The 12,358-nt window shown below is 38.0% G+C and overlaps 1 protein-coding gene across 2 annotated transcripts in view; it reads left to right on the forward strand.

Moving 5' to 3' along the window:
- PCCB (propionyl-CoA carboxylase subunit beta) overlaps nucleotides 1-12,358 on the forward strand; it is a 96,292-nt gene that overhangs the window by 15,476 nt on the left and 68,458 nt on the right. The window lies entirely within an intron of this gene.

Raw genomic sequence — 12,358 nt, forward strand, 5'->3', positions numbered from 1 at the left:
CAATTCTGTACATTATGCGGTGCTCATCATAAGTGTAGTTCTCCTCTGTCACAGTATTATTGTGTGTATATATATATACAGAGATTTTATTTAGTTGAAAGAGAAAATGAGAGGAGAGTGAGTGAGGGAGAGAGCGCATGAGATGGGGTAGAGTCAAAGGGAGAAGCAGACTCCCTGGCTGAGCAGAGAGCCCAATGTGTGGCTTGATCCTGGACTCCCGGGTCATGACCTGAGCAGAAGACAGACATTTAACTGACTGAGCCCCTCATGTACCTAAACATAGAATCTTTTTCATTTTATTTTTTTATTTAAACCTTCCTATGCCCTCATCTATAAAGTGAGGTTCTTGTGGAAAAATATAGGCATATTTTTATTTAACTTGATTTTTAATTTTTTATCCAATTTATTTAAACCTAAAAAGCATCTCCCCAGTTTCCCTGTCTCCTCCCCTCCCCCAATTTATTCTCTTTATCTACAAGCTTTTTAAAAAAATATATACATCTATTCTTTTAGGTTCCACATATACCTAATGCAGTATTTGTCTGTCTTTGACATTTTGCTTAGCATAACGCCTTCAAGCTCATTCCATGTTGTTGCAAATGGCAATTTTTTTTTTTATGGCAGAATAATATTTCATTGTATATATGTACCACACTTTATCTCACCCATTGATGGACACAGGTTGTTTCCATATCTTGGCTATTATAATAATAATGCTTTAGTGAATATGGAGGTACATATATCTTTTTGAATTAGTGTTTCCATTTTCTTTGGATAGATACCCAGTAGTTAAATTGCTGGATCTTATGGTAGCGTTGGTTTTAATTTTGTGAGGAACCTTCATAGTGTTTTCCATTGCAGCTGCACCAATTTACTTTTCCACCAGTAGTACACAGGGGTGTCCTTTTTTACATACCCTTACCAACACTTGTTAATTCTTGTCTTTTTGGTAATAGGCATTCTAATAGGAGTGAAGTGATATATCATCATGGCTTTGATTTGCATTTCTAAATTCACTAAATTATTAGTGAAGTTGAGTATCTTTTGTACCTATTGGCCATCCTAATGTCTTCTTTGGAAAAATTGTCTTTTCCGATCTCCCTATGTTTTAATTGGATTTTTTTTCCTACGGAGTTGTGTGAGTTCTTTATATATTTTAGATATTAGCCCCTCATCAGATAGGATTTGCAAGTATCTTCTCCCTTTCAGTAGGCTGCCTCTTCATTTTATTGGAGGTTTCCTTTGCTGTGCAGAAGCCTTTTAGTTTGATGTAGTCCCATTTGTTTGTTTTTGCTTTTGTTGCTTTGGTTTTAGTGTCAGATTAAGAAAAAAACATTGTTGGGGCACCTGGGCGGCTCAGCTGGTTGAGCGTCTATCTGCCTTTGGCTTAGGTCATGGTCCTAGGGTCCTGGGATCAAGCTCCACATTGGGCTCCCTATTCGGCAGGGAGCCTGCTTCTCCCTCTCCCTCTTTTCCTCCTCCCCCAAATCCCCTCCCTGCACTTGTGCTCTCTTTTAAATAAATAAAAATCTTTAAAAAAAAACCCGAAACATTGCTAAGACCTATGTCAAGGAACTTACTGTCTATGGCTTCTTTGAGTTTATGGTTTTATATTCAAGTCTAATTCGTTTTGAGTTGATCTTTGTGCATAGTGTAAGACAGCTGTCCAGTTCTTTTGCATGTGGCTTTCTAATTTTTCACAACACTTACATCTTTCCTTTTTCCTCCTTCCCTTCCTTTCTTCCTGTTTCTTACTTCTCCCTTCCTTCCTTCTTTTTTCTTCCTCTTTCTTTTTCTTCCTTCCTTCCTAGAGGGAGTGTGTGTGTGTGTGTGTGTGTGTGTGTGTCTAGGGTAAAGGGAGAGGGAGAGTGAGAATCCCAACCAGGTTCCACATTTAACATGGATACTGATGGGCTGGATCTCAAATGCTGAGATCATGATTGAGTCGAAATCAAGAGTCAGATGCTTAACCGATAGCCACCCGGGCACCCCTACAACACTGCTTTCTGAAGAGGCTGTCCTTTCCCCATTGTATATTCTTGCTTCCTCTCTCAAAAGTTAGTTGACCATATATGTGTGGTTTTATTTCGGGGTGCTCTATTCTGTTCTTTTGGTTTATGTGTCTGTCTTAATTCAGTACCATACTGTTTTGATTGTTATTGCTTTGTAATATAGTTTGAAATCAGGGGCATGATACCTCCAGGTTTGTTCTTTCACAAGATTGCTTTGATTATTTGGGATCTTCTAAAGTTTCACACAAATTTTAGGATTCTTTGTTTTTATATCTGTGAAAAATGCCTTTGGAATTTTTTTTTTGTTGTTGTTCTGTTGGAATTTTGATAGGGATTGTATTGAATCTACATATTGCTTTGGGTTAGTATGGACAATTTATTCTTTTCATCTATGAGTGTGGAATATTTTTCCATTTGTGTTATTAGTTTCTTCTAGTAATGTTTTAAGGTCTCAATATACAGATCCTTGGTTAAATTCTTTGGTATTTTATTCTTTTAGATGTAATTGTAAATGGGATTTCTACTTAATTTCTTTTCTAATAATTATTAGTGTATAGAGACAGCAAATTTTTGTATACTGATTATATATCCTAAAACTTTACTGTATTTATTTATTCTAAAAAATTTTTTTTTCTGGAGTCTTTAGGTTTTAGGATTCAGGGTAAATATATGTAGGTATATATATGTAGTATATGTACATATAATATGTCATCTGCAGATAGTGACAGTTTTACTTTGTTTCTAGTTAGGATGCCTTTTCTTTTTTCTGACTGCTCTGGTTAGGACTTCAGCACTATGCTGCATAAAAGTGGTGAGAATAGGCATCCTTGTCTTGTTCCTGATCTAAGTGGAACCGCTTTCAGATTTTCACTATTCAGTATATTAGCTGTGGCCTTATTATATGTGGCTTGTATTATGTTGAAGTACATTCTCTGTATACCTGCTTTGTTAAGAGATTTTATTGTAAATGGATGTTGAACTTTGTCACATGTCAAATTTTCTCTGGCTCTCTTGAGATAATCATGATTTTTATCCTTTATTTTTTAAGGTGATACATGACGGTGACTGTATTGTAGATGTTAAACCAGTCTTGCATTCCTTGACTAAATCCCACTTGATTATCATATATGGTATTTTTTTTTTTTTTAAGATTTTATTTATTTATTGGACAGATGGAGATCACATGTAGGCAGAGATACAGGCAGAGAGAGAGGAGGAAGCAGGCTCCCCGCTGGGCAGAGAGCCTGATGTGGGGCTCGATCCCAGGACCCTGGGATCATGACCTGAGCCAAAGGCAGAGGCTTTAACCCACTGAGCCACCCAGGTGCCCCCATATATGGTATTTTTATCCATATTCCATATTCCATGTGTTCTTGAGTTAGCTTTACTAATATTTTGAATATTTTTATATCTTTGTTCATCAAGAATATTGGCCTGTAATTCTTTTTTTCTGGTATTTCTGGTTTTGATATCAGGGTAATTCTGGTCTTGTAAAATGAGTTTGGAAGAATTCCCTCTCTTTTGTTTTTTTTTTTTTGGAGGGGTTTTAGAAGAATTGGTAAACTATAAAACTCTCCAGGGACAGCAGAACACTGGAACCTCGTAGAGGGTGAGTGCAGAGATACTGCCGCCCTCTGATGTCTCTGGAAAGGATTAAAGTTGGCCCCAAGATACATTCCTAATAAAAACAAAAGTCTGCCTTCAGATTTCAGTCATGATGATCAACTAATAGGCCTCTTTCACAGAGACAGTTCCTGAGCCTGTTGTCCCTTACTGTGTATTGTGGATTTTGGATGCCTCAGAACTTTTTCTCCTTTGTTACAGTCCTGTGGGTCCCAGGAGTGTCAGCCCTACTGGCTGCCAGAGTCAGGTGATATAGAGGTGTCCCTTGGCAGCAGTCACAAAAATTGGGTTACCAGATGATGTGATCTCCTTTCTGGATCAACCAATTAATGCAGTCCCATGGAACCAGGAATGTAAGGTCCTCTGACCTCCAGAACCAAGCAATCAAGAGATGTCCCCTAGATGGCACCTGCAAAAATTGGGGCACCAGGTGTATGTGAAAGCTCTCTTCTAGGAGATGCTAGTGTTCTGCAGCATGGCAAAGAGAGCATGAAGATGGTGCCCCACTTAGCCTCTGTTCCTGTATTCATGCAGGCTCCTAGATGCGTGTGTGTATATGTCTGCCCCTCCTTCTGATGCTTTAATATAAGCATATGAGCTTTCTTCACTTTAAGTCTGGGTGCAATTTGCTGCCTTTGAGCTGTGTTTTGGGGTGAGTCCAAATGTGTGAGCCTTAAAAGTGGTTTTCCAGATTGCTTCAGTCTTGTGGGTCTCAGGACGTGAGCCCTGTTAGGTGATTTGGGGGCATAGTTCTCAGATGTTTATCTTAAAAGTTTGGGATTCCCAATTTGGGGCTCTAACTCTTTGCTTTTGAGGGAGAAAGTCCAGGTTTTATATTCCTTCCCATGCCAGGGGTGGGGTTCATGTGATATTGTGTGCTCCAGTCTCTCATACCTGCCTTGATGTGCTTTTCTTCCGTGTAGTTGCTACTCCTTCAACCTTTAGGGTTTTTATTATTTTCAGAGGACTTTGTGGCTATGGGAGGAGTTACGTTCAGTTTCCTCCTGTATTACCATAAAAAATTGCATTTTAAAAATCTGTATTAGTAGAGGAATTTAACCCATTTGCATTTAATGTGATTACCAAGAAAGGATTTATTTCTGCTATTTATCTATTTTCTGTTATGTTTCTTGTTCCTTGGTTCCTGTATTAATGCATTTTTTAGTGTTTAATTATTATTTTTTTAAGTGTGCCATTTTGATTCGCCATTTTGATTCATGTTTGTTGTTTATTTTCATCATTTTCCCCTAATGGTTTACAATTATTAGCTTAAATTTATAGCAATTTGTTTTGAATAATACCAGCTTAGCTTCAGTGGCATACAGAGGTTCTGCTTGTATACATCTCCATTCTTCCTCCATGTTGTTATCATAGAGTATATATCTTTATACATTGTATAGCCATTAACAGATTTGTCATTGTTTTGTGCATTTGTTTTTTAAATACCTTGGGAAGAAGAGAGATGTTACAGACAAAACCAAAGCACTGCAATAACATTGTTTTTTATGTTTACTTAGGAAATTCAATTTCTAAGTGTTTGTTTTTTCTCATGCCATCAAGGTACTTACTGTGGCCCTTTCATTTCAGGCTAAAGGACTTGTAGTGTTTTTTGAATGGCATGTCTAGTGTAAACAACCTTCAGCTTTTGTCTGGAAATGTCTTAACTTTTCCTTTATTCTTGAAGGATAGTTTGTTAGATATTTTTGACACTTTCTTTTTCCTTTCAAGACTTTTTTTTTTTTTTTTTGAGATTTTATTTATTTGACAGAGAGATGGAAAGTACAAGTAGGCAGAGCAAGAGGGAGAAGTAGGCTCTCCCCTGAGGAGGGAGCCTGATGCAGGGCTTGATCCCAGGACCCTGGGATCATGACCTGAGCTAAAGACAGACGCTTAACTGATTGAGCCACCCAGGTGTCCTCCTTTCAAGGCTCTTAAATATCCTCCTGGACTCTGATTTCTGGTGAGAAATCAGCTGTTAATTTTATTGAGGATCTCTTGTATGTGACAAGTTGCTTGTTTCTTGCTGCCCTCACATTCCTTTCTTTGTGTTTAAGTTTCAGCAGTTTGATTATAATGTGAGTTTGGTGTGAATCTGAGTGGAATTCATTGAGATTCTTGGATGTGTATATTCATATCTTTCATCAAATTTGGGAACTTTTCAGCCATTATTTCTTAAAATACTTTAATCTGTCTCTTCCTCTTTTTTAAAAATTTTCTTTTTATTGCTCTTTTAAAAAAAATTTAATTCAATTAATTAACATATAATTTATTATTAGTTTCAGAGGTAGAGTTGATTCATCAGTCTTTTATAACACCCAGTGCTCCTTACATCATGTGTCTTCCTTAATGTCCATCACCTAGTTACCCTATCCCCCAATCCCCTCCCCTTCCAGCAACTCTGTCTTCTATGCTTAAGAGTCTTTTGTGGTTTGTCTCCATCTCTGATTTTGTCTTGTTTTATTTTTTTCTCTCTTCCACTATGGTCATGTTTTGTTTCTTAAATTCTACATGAGTGAAATCATATGGTAACTGTCTTTCTCTGATTGACTTATTTCTCTTAGTATAATACCCTCTAGTTCCATCCATATCATTGCAAATGGCAAGATTTCTTTTTCTTTCTTTTTTTTTTTTTAAAGATTTTATTTATTTATTTATTTGACAGAGATCACAAGTAGGCAGAGAGGCAGGCAGAGAGAGAGGGAGCAGCAGGCTCCCTGCCAAGCAGAGAGCCCAATGCAGGGCTCGATCCCAGGATCATGACCCAAGCCGAAGGCAGAGGCTTAACCCACTGAGCCACCCAGGCATCCCTGGCTACTTTTTCTTTTTCTTCTTTTGATGGCCGAGTGGCATTCCATTATGTGTGTGTGTGTGTATGTGTATATATATACCACATCTTCATCCATTCACGTGTTGATGGACGTCTGGGCTCTTGGCATAGTTTGACTATTATGGACATTGCTGCAATAAACACAGTGGGGGTGCAGGTGCCCCTTCAGATCACTTCATTTGTATCTTTGGGGCAAATACCTAGTAATGCAATTGCTGGGTTGTAGGGTGGCTTTATTTTCAACTTTTTGAAGAACCTTCATATGTTTTCCAGAGTGGGTGCACCAGCTTGCATTCCCACCAACAGTGTAAGAGGGTTCCCCTTTCTCCACATCCTTGCCAACATCTGTCATTTCCTAACTTGTTAATTTTAGCAATTCTGACTGGTGTGAGGTGGTGATATCTCAAAGTGGTTTTGATTTGTATTTCCCTGATGCTGATTGATGATGAGCATTTTTTCATGTGTGTGTTGGCCATTTGGATGTCTTCTTTGGAGAAATGTCTGTACATGTGTTCTATCCATATCTTTTCTTTTTTTTTTTTTTTTAAAGATTTTATTTATTTATTTGACAGACAGAGATCACAAGTAGGCAGAGAAGCAGGCAGAGAGAGAGGAGGATGCAGGCTCCCCGCTGAGCAGAGAGCCCGATGTGGGGCTCGATCCCAGGACCCTGGGATCACAACTTGAGCTGAAGGCAGAGGCTTTAACCCACTGAGCCTCCCAGGCGCCCCTCTTCTGTCCATTTCTTGACTGGATTATTTGTTCCTTGGGTGTTGAGTTTGATAAGTTTTTTATAGATTTTGGATACTAGCCCTTTATCTGATATGTTTTTTGCAAATATCTTCTCCCATTCTGTCGGTTGTCTTTTGGTTTTGTCAATTCCTTCCTTTTGTGTGCAGAAACTTTTTATCTTGATGAAGTCCCAATAGTTCATTTTTGCCTTTGTTTCCCTTGCTTTTGGAGACATGTCTAGCAAGAAGTTGCTGCAGCCAAACTCACAGAGCTTGTTGCCTGTGTTCTTCTCTAGGGTTTTGGTAGATTTTCCTGTCTTGCATCTAGGTCTTTCATCCATTTTTAGTTTAATTTTATGTATAGTGTAAGGAAATGGTCCAGTTTCATTGTTTTGCATGTGGCTGTCCAGTTTTGGAAATGTGTCCAATTTTCCCAACATCATTTGTTGAAGAGACTCTCTTTTTCCCATTGGATATTCTTTCTTGCTTTGTCAAAGATTAGTTCACTATAGAGTCGAGGGTCCTCTTCCTCTTCTTCTGAGAGTACTATTATGTTTATGTTGGTACATGTCTAATTCCTTACAGGTTCCTCTGGCTGTTCATTTTTCTTTATTGTTTTCTTAGCTTCTCCTTAGACTGAATAGTTTCAGTTGTCTTATCTTTAAGTTCTCTGAATTTTTCTTTTGCTTGAAATCTGCTATTGAACCCCTCTAGTAAGCTTTTCATTTCAGTTACTGTCCTTTTCAGCTCCAGAATTTCTGTTTAGTTTCTTTCTATTTCTGTCTCTTTATTGGCCTACTCATTTTGTTCATTGTCTTTCTGATTTCCTTTTTTCCCCCCTCATGATTTCCTTTAGTTCATTGACTGTATTTAAGACTACTCCTGGGGTGCCTGGTAGTTCAGTCGGTTGATTGTCATTCTTGGTTTCTGCTCTGGTCATGATCTCATGCATCATAAGATCAAGCTCTCTGTCAGGCTCCCTTTTATCCCTCTGCCTCTCCTCCTCATGTGGGTGCACTCGCTCTTTTAAAATTATTAAAAAAAAAAAAAAGGACCATTCCTATAACATCTTTGACAATTCAAATGTCTGAGCTTCCTTAGTGATGGTTTCTGTCAAATTCTTTGTTTCCTATAAATGGTCTGTAGTAGTCTGTTTCTTTATGTGTTTAGTAATTTCTTGTTTTTGTTGAGTGCTGGGAATTATGTGTATTTCTGGTAATGTTGGAAATCCAATTCACTCACCTGTCAGAGATTGTGGAGTTTTGCTTGTTGGGGGCTGAATCTATCCATTTGTGACTTTCTGAGCTGTTTCCGCAAAAATATGTTACATGTTGAGTGTGGTCACTGAAGTTTCTGGCAGTCAATCAGTGACCTGACAAAGATTTCATTAAATGTCTAGCTCCTTGAAAAGAACCTCTTTATTTTTATTTATTTATTTGTTTTTAAGATGTGATGTGTTGGGTACCTGGGTGGCTCAATTGGTTAAGCAACTGCCTTTGGCCCAGATCATGATCCCCGTGTCCCGGGATTGAGACCCACATTGGGCTCCCAGCTCCTCCGGGAGTCTGCTTCTCCCTCTTCTCCTTTCTCATGCTGTCTCTTACTGTATCTTTCTCAAGTAAATAAATAAAATCCTTAGAAAAAAAATGATCTGTCTAGTTTTTTTTTTTTATTTTTAAAGATTTTATTTATTGTCAGAGAGTTAACACAAGCAGGGAGAACTGCAAGCAGAGGGAGAAGCGGACTCACCGCTGAGCAAGGAGCCTGATATGGGACTTGATCCCAGGCCCCTGGGATGACCTGAGCTGAGGGCAGATGCTTAACTGACTGAGCCATCCAAGTGTCCCAAGAAACTATCTCTTTAAATCCCATCTCAGCTGTAGAGCTACTTGAACCTGTCAAGGTTGAAACAATTACCAGCCTCTGTACTGGTCCTTTATTGATCAAAAGCCATGATTCGTAATAAATACACATATTGGAGGACTTTTGATTTTTGGAGGACAGGGTCCTTATTGCCTACTTTGACATCAGCTAGCCACACTAGAAGCATGGGCTGTCAGTCCCCATAGCTGCCTGCTCCAGGGTTGTGAGGTATGTGATGATTCCGCTAGCCTCCAGAGTTCCAAAATAGTTGCTTCAGACTGTTCCTGCAAACTCAATAGATGTTTAGTTTAAGGCATAGATTCTTAGAGCATCTTGTTCCAGCATCATCTATGACATCACCCAACTCTTTAATGTTAAACACATATTTTAAGTGTAGCTTTCTAATTCCTTTGACTTTTAAAAAAGTTGTGTTTATTGAGTTATTTGATAGTTGCTCTAAGGATTATATGTATGTCAATTGATCACAGTCTACTTCAAATTAAACCTAACTTAAATCTGGTAAAATATAGTATTTTTGATCCCATATAGCTCCATTTTATTCCCCTTACTTTGTTATGTTATTGTTAAATATCTCATAAGTCTAACAACAAAGTATTAAAATAATTGCTTTATATAATCTTGTCTTTTAAAGTATTAAGAGAGAACTATATACAGTATTGTATATTTAATCACATATTTAACATTTTTTGTGATGTAACTTGCTTCCTTTGGATTTTACTTACTGTCTGTTGTTATTTTCCTTCACCCTGGAGGACATCCTGAGGTGTGGGCAATGGTAGCAGCTTTAGTTAAGTATGTCACTGTTCTCATCTCAAGTTTAACAGTTTTATTTTAATTTTCTTAATCAGTAAGCACTTCTCAATTTCTTAATATTTGGTCTGATTCCTAGGCCTCCAAATGTTTGTTTTTAAAAAAAAAAAATTTTTTTTTTAAAATTTATTTGACAGAGATCACAAGAGAGATCACAGAGAGAGAGAGGAGGAAGCAGGCTCCCTGCCGAGCAGAGAGCCTGATGCGGGACTCAATCCCAGGATCCTGAGATCATGACCTGAGCCAAAGGCAGAGGCTTAACCCACTGAGCCACCCAGGCACCCAAAATGTTTGTTTTTGACAATTTCCTTCAGTTTTTTAGTTGTTTCTTAGAGGGGAGAATTTTCTGAACTCTTTCCTCTGCCATAGCTGGGAGTTCACTCACACACCTTGCTATTTTTTGTATGATATAGATAATTCTTTCAACTTTTTTATTGTTGTAAAATACACATGAAATTTATGAATTTAACCATTTTAAGTGTATATCCGGTGATATTAAATACATTCATAATGTTATGCAACCATAACCGGTATTCATCCATGTAACTCTATCCATCTTGCAAAACGAACTTGTGGGGCACCTTTCCAGCTCAGTTGGAAGAGCATGCGACTGTTTATCTTGTGGTTGTAAGTTCAAGCTCCATATTGGGTGTGGAGATTACTAAAAAAAAAAAAAATTAACTCAAAAAATATTAAAGAAAAGAAAAATTGGAGTTCTATACCCATTAAACAGTTTCTCCCTATTATTCCCTCCTTAGCCCTTGGCAATCACCATTCTACTATGTCCGTGTGATTTTGACCTTATATGCCTTATATAAATAGAATCGTATTGTATTTTTAAAATTCAGTTAGTTAACATACAGTATATTATTAGTTTCAGGGGTAGCATTCAGTGATTCATCAGTTGTAATAACATCTAGTGCTCATTAGATCACGTGCCCTCCTTAATGCCCATCACCCTGTTACCCCAGCACCTCCCCCACCCCTCTAGCAACCCTCAGTTTGTTTCCTATGATTAAGAGTCTCTTATAGTTTATCTTCCTCTCTGATTTTGTATTGTTTTATTTTTACCTCCTTTCCTCTATGCTCCTCTGTTTTGTTTCTTAAATTCCACAAATGAGTGAAACCATATTATAATTATCTTTCTCTGATTGACTTATTTTCCCTTGGCATAGTACTGTCTAGTTCTATCCACATCGTTGCAAAGGCAGGATTTCATTCTTTTTGATGGCTGAGTAATACTTCATTATTTATCGATGTATCACATCTTCTTTATCCATTCATCTGTTGAGAGACATCTGGGCTCTTTCCATATTTTGGCTCTTGTGGACATTGCTGCTATAAATATTGGAATATAGGTGCCCCTTCAGAACACTATGTTTGTGTCTTTGAGGAACCCCAGTCTGTTTTCCAGATTGACTGTACTAGCTTGCCTGGGATCTTACTGATTTGTGTTTTTATGAATGGCTTATTTCACTTCACTTAATGTCCTGAAGGTTTATCCATGTTGTAGCATGTGACAGGAAGTTTTTCTTTTTTGAGGCTAAGTAATATTCCACTGTGTGTGTGTGTATGTATGTGTGTGTGTATTTGTATATATATATATATATATGCATGCCATATTTTGCTTATTCATTCATCCATTGATGGGCACTTAGGTTCCTTTCTGTTTCAGTTATTGTGAGTAATTTCCCTCTGAATGTGGGTGTACAGATATCTCTTTGAGATCTTGGGTTTCATTCTTCTTGGTATATTGCCAGAAGTGAAATTTCTGGATTCCATGATAATTTTTAAATTTTTGAGGAACCTCCGTGCTGTTTGCCACAATGGCTGTACCAGTTTACATTCCGAGTAGTAGTGTGCAAGGGTTCAATTTCTCCACATCCTCACCAACATTACTTGTTTTCTGTTTGGTAGTAGCCATCCCAGTGTTTGTGTTGTGCTACTTCATTCTGGTTATGATTTGTATTTACCAAATGATTAGTGATGCTGACTTGGAGGGACCGGGGCTTGTAACAGTGGGGTAACGAAGTACAACAATGGCCATCTATTTCTCTAACTACATCTCTTTAACCAGAATCAGCAGTAAGTGATCCCTCATATTTGGAGGACAGAGTGCTTTTCACCTACACTGGCTCCTGAAAGCCCTGTGTAAGCTGCTGCAGGAATCTAGGGCATGCCTGCTGTCTGCTTTGTGGCTAGCGAGCAGCAGATGAGTAGTGGCTCTTGTGCTAAGAGCTAAAATAGACTGAAATTAGGCACAATTTTTCTCCAAATTATTCTCCAAATTTTCCACTGGGAGTTGGAAGCCTTCAGTTGACTAGAATTTCAGAAAATTTTATCAGATTATGTCAGTGCAGTTGTTGTCCATGTGAGGGCCGATTCCTGGTGTTTCCTACTCTGCCATCTTCCCAGAATCTTCTCTGTAGATGGCTTTTAGTACTGTCCTCAGCTATGTCCTATGACTTGTA

The sequence above is a fragment of the Mustela lutreola genome, chromosome 2, assembly GCF_030435805.1.
Source record: "Mustela lutreola isolate mMusLut2 chromosome 2, mMusLut2.pri, whole genome shotgun sequence".
Taxonomy (NCBI): Eukaryota; Metazoa; Chordata; class Mammalia; order Carnivora; family Mustelidae; genus Mustela; species Mustela lutreola.